This window comes from Tupaia chinensis, unplaced genomic scaffold (assembly GCF_000334495.1).
Source record: "Tupaia chinensis unplaced genomic scaffold, TupChi_1.0 Scaffold000561_1, whole genome shotgun sequence".
NCBI classification, from domain to species: domain Eukaryota; kingdom Metazoa; phylum Chordata; class Mammalia; order Scandentia; family Tupaiidae; genus Tupaia; species Tupaia belangeri.
Genome location: NW_006160074.1, coordinates 530,981 through 536,058, shown reverse-complemented (window position 1 = coordinate 536,058; position 5,078 = coordinate 530,981).

Below are 5,078 nucleotides of genomic sequence, written 5' to 3'. Positions count from 1 at the left end.
CCCAGCCGCAGCTGTGGTGCCCGCTCTGCCTCAGCCTCCCAGACAAGGCTGGGCCTGAAGCCCCTCCCTCCCTCCCCACACCCCACTCCTGACCTCTGCCCCAGAGCCTTCTGGTTTCAGCTCTGCCTGGGACAGGCCAGGGGCGAGGGAGCCCCCAGGGAGCTGGATCCGCTCCAAGGAGGAGTGGGGGGAGGAGCGCAGGGCAGGCAGAGGTGTGTTTTGAAATCTGCTTCCTTTTGGCTACGCTTGAACTTCCAAGCAACGGGTTTGACTGACAGGCAGGGAAAGGGGGCCTCCCCTGTGGAGCCCTGGACAGAGGTAGGGGGCTCTGCAGGGCGGGCTCCAGGGCCCCATCCTCTGCCCCTCCTTGCCTCACTCTCAGCAGGGAAGGACCCGGGCTGGGAGCCTGGGTCTGGGCTCACTGGGCCCCAGGAGGCCAGTGTGGGGGTGCAGACTGTGGGGTCAGACAGAGTCCCTGCAGGCTGGAGTCATGGAGCCTGTCCAGGATGAGCCCCACTGTTCACTCCCTCTGCAGCTCACTGAGCGAGCGGGCCTTCGGCAAGCGTGGACCATTTTCTGCACCCAGGGCGCTCAGTCGGCCTGTACCTGAGCAGGATGGGAGCCTGGGCGGGGCCTGGTTCCCTCCCACGTCTGTCCCTGCTGGCCTGGCTCCCATTCCTGCCAGACTACACTTCCCTGCCTCCCCTGTCCACAGGCCTCCTGTGGGCCGAACCGCGGGAATTTGCAGCGGCAGGAGCAGGGAGGGGCCTGGGTCCTTCCCCTCTCCACTGCCACCACCCAGCTTCGGTGGCATCTGCACCACCACTGGGCCACCCCTTGGTTCCCACTTCAATGGGCAGCCCCTCACTCACTCCCAGACCCTGGGTCAGCACTTTCTGGGGTCGGCCAGTGGTAACCAAGGCCCTGCAGTGCTGGACACTCTGGAAGTCCTGGGTTCGCCTCCTGGGGCTTCCTGTAGTAGCCAGTGCCTGCGTGCCTGTGAGCGTGGCTGGCGGGGCCTGGGGGACCCTGGCGGGAAGACTCTGTGGAGGGTGCCTCTGTCTCTCTCTCTCTCAGAAGAAATTAATAAATGTTTTTTAAAGAATTAATTAATTAATTATTATTTTTCAATTTGCTATAGGGCACACATATTCACCAGAGAAAGAAAGAGAGCGAGAAAGTGAGAAAGCAACCTGCCTAGTCTGGGACTTGAACCCTGGCCATGTGGGAGTCCAGCACCTCAACCACCACACCACCCATGACCCAGTAAATGTTTTTTAAAAGACGCTGCCACTCCCTCCCTCTTCTGCTGCTGCTCGTCCCGGGTCACCCGCCTCAGCACCCCGCCCTCCAGCTGGTCCTCGCCCACGCACTGGCTCCCTGGATCGGATCCCCCTGCCGAGACGCCTGGCATAAGCAGGTTCTGGTCTCCCCGGATCTGGGGAGTGGGAGCCTCTGCAGGTTCCGACCAGGCCTCTGAGCAGCTGGAAGTCCGGAGAGAAGGATGCCATCAAGCCGCGTGAGAACTTGGCTAGAAGCGCAGAAGCCCTGGTGCTGTGAAGGACGTCTGTGGGTGGAGGCCCCACAGGGCGGCCTGAGGGCACCTGGGCCGGGCAGGAGCCCCAGAAGCCCCGCGTGTCCAGCAGTGCGGGGGTGCTCGTGAGCACTGTCCCTCAGTAGAACAGCGGTTCCGTGAGGTCAGGGTCACCGGGTTTCCGTGAGCAAACCAGGGCCCCCCAGGGCAGCCCTCTCCCGCCAGCCACAGTCCCAGGGAGCCCAGTGTCCAGCAGCTCCTGGCCGCCTGCGTGGGGAACCACACTGCTGCAGAGGAGGGGACTGGCCTGGAGGAGGCCACCACGTCAGGGGAAGCAGGTCACCCTGTCCCAGGGTAGACGCGTCTGCCCTGAGAGGCTCCCGGTCACTGCGGAGCGGCAGACTCAGCGTTCCCTCCAGCCCACCCCTCGGTCCGCTCCAATCCAAGGCTGAGACGGAGTCAGAACCCGCAGTTCTGGGCCCAGCGCCAGAGCCCCCCAGCCACCCCCTCCCAGGGCCGGCGTTTCTAGAACTCACCCTTGTCCCAGGGAAGCTCTGTCAGCCCCCTCGAGTCCACGTGTGCACATGCGTGTGCATATGTGTGCACCTGTGTGCTTGCGTGTGTACTGCCTTGGGCAAGTCTCTCCTGGGGGTGGGGTGAAGGGTGCCCTCTTAGGTGAGGGAAGCCCACAACCCGTAGTGTGAGTCGGCCCCCCTAAATTAACCCCACCAGTATGGCCAGGATGTCCTGCTGCCGAGGGCACAGATGGGCAGTTTGGGGAGCCGGGGACCCCGGGGCCCTGCAGGCGAGCAGCCTCAGCAGCCAGTGCGGAGCGTGGGGAGGGCCGGCTGTCTGGCTGAGCTGGCCAGGAGTGGAGGAGAGCAGCCCAGGGAGAGCCCAGGAGGCAGCTCCAGGACATCTGGGCTGGGGGAAGGTGCAACGTACCCTGCAGGAGTGAGGGCTGCGTGTGCGCGTTCCGGGGGCTCGGACGGGAATCGGAGCCTCGGGGACAGGGAACTTGGCTGGGAACGGCTGGGGGTGGGGACCTCAGCCAGGGAGGCTGGCTGGTGGGGACACTGAGGCGGCGAGGGTCTGATTTGTTCAAGGGAGCAACTCCCAGCCCTTTTGGCTTCCCACCCACCTTCCTGAGATTGATGTCAGCCGGAAGCTGCTCCTCTACCGTCCCCAACACCCCGACCTGATCGTCCGGGGGCAGGGAGGCAGCGCCTGGACCACGGCCACAGCTACTGAGCCCTCCCCACTGGCCAGGCTCTGTCACCGTGCTCAGCCGTCCCTCCATGTGTCTCCACATGCCCCTCCAGGTCACGGCTACACACACCCGCACTTCACAGACAAGGAGACCGAGGAGAAGGGAGGTCGGATAACTTGTCCAAGGCCACACGGCACAGATCCAAGGTTTAAAATGTTATTTATTTATTTTGGAGAGGTTTTTGCCATAGGGTGTGTGTGCTCGCCAGAAAGAGAGAAAGAGACAGAGAGACAGAAAGCGAGAAATCACCCCCTGGGGGATGGCCATGCCGCAATCCCTTCTCCTCCATTCTCCTCTCGGGATCTTGGGCACGCACGCACATGCACCTGGCCTGAGTTTAAGCTACCGGGTCCGGGACTCGAACCATGGTCTACTACATGGGGGGTCTAGTGACATAGCCATTAGACAAACTGTTGGTGCCATATTTATTTTTAATTTTGTGAGAGGGCGTGTGCACTTGCTGGAGAGAGAGACAGAGGGAGACAGAGAAGGGAAAGCAAGGAAGCACCTCCCTTGGGCACGGTCATGCCACAGCCCCGTCTCTAGTTCTCCCTCCTGGGGATCTGACGCGCACACATGCACCTGGCGTGTTTTTTAAGCTGCTGGGTCCAGGACTTGAACCACAAGACTGGCAATGTGGGATCCAGCCACCTCAACCACCGGGCCTCGAGCTGGCCTCATGGCCAGGACTTTAATCAAGAACCTAGAGCCTCGTCTATGGCATCAGCAACATTTGATGGAGACAAGGCCCTGTGGTGTACCCTCTGGGCAGCTCCCCGTGGCTGGCCCCTATGGGAGCACCGGCAGGGCCTGGGCGGACAGGTCTCTCCGCACTCCAAGCTCTGCACACGCTGCTGCTCCTCTGCCTAAAATGCTCTTCCCGCCTCCTCCTGAGGTCCTTCTGCTCCACGTCGGGTTTAGTCCGGTCTCAGCTTACACTTTCAGGGGACTCCCGGCCCCCGGCCAGGTTGTTTCCCTGTTTTTCCTCTCAGTGCCTGCATTTCCTCCTATTCATTTTCTGAATTATTTATTTAATTTTATTTATAATTATCATCATTTTCTTTTTTTAATTTGCTACGGACCACGTGTGCTCCTAAGTAGAGAGAGGTGAGAGGGAGAGAGAGAATCCAGGACTTGAACCATGGTCAGCCACATGGGAGTCCAGTGCCTTAATCACTGCGCCACCTGCTGGCCTCTGCATTTCCTCTTTATAACTTTTCTCATTAAACAAGTGGGATGCATCCCTGCGACAGCCAGTGCTGGAGGCCGAGCGTGGAATAATCACGGTGCTGCAGCAGGAGAGACAGAAGATGAGCGGAGAAATACTCCCCCTCATGTCAGATACGTGCAGTGCTGTTTTTGTAAGTCAGGAAAAGGTATAGACGTTGAGACACGGGGATCCAGGAAGGTCCTGGTGAGGAGGTGACACCTGAGCAGAGTGTGCAAAGTGGATTGTTGCAGTATGAATTAGCTCTGAAGTTTGAGCTGACGTCTGTCCTCCTACTGGGCTATTGTTCCGTGAAGACTGACCATTCGCTCGTCTTGTTCTTGAAGGTATTCTACCACCCAGACCACCACCTTGTAAGCTTGTACATAGCAGGTGCTCGCAGACAGGCCCTGCACACAGTGGGTGAGTGAGGGCATGGGGGGATGGCGGATGCACGACATCTTTGCAGACTCAGGTCCAGCCATGGCCCTGCCCCGAAGAGACTGCTGGCACATCGATGTCTTCCTCCAGCCTACCTTCCTCCTGAGCAGGGCATGAATGGGGAGCCTGGCCAATCCTTCAGGACAAGTGAGAATCAGTCGAAGGGCCCGGGCAGCAGTAAGGCCGCGGAGCTGTGGAGGGCTTGCATTCCCCCAGCTCCTCCAGGATGGCCTCGATGGACTATCATCCCCACCCAGCTTGAAGCAGGGCCCTGCCAGGGAGGCCAAGGGGGTGCGAGAAGGCTGCGTGGACTCTGGAGCTGCAGCCCTGGGCAGGAAGGGGAAATGGTGCAGGACCCAACCTCAGCAGAGGGCTGTAGGCGGGTGTGAGGTCAGGGTGTCCTGGGACATCCTCGGCGGGCTGGAGGGCAGCCAGGGGCTTTATGGCACTGAGTGGAAAGATCCCTCCTGGGGCAGGGGCGTGGGTCTTGAAGAAGCTCCAGGACCCAGGAGTTTCATGCCTGGAGGCCTTTCTGCTCCCGCCATGGGAGGGCTGAGAGTGCACGCAGAGGCTCAGCATCCCCCAGACCCACCTCCTGAGCCGGGGCTGGGCTGAGAGGAGGAGCT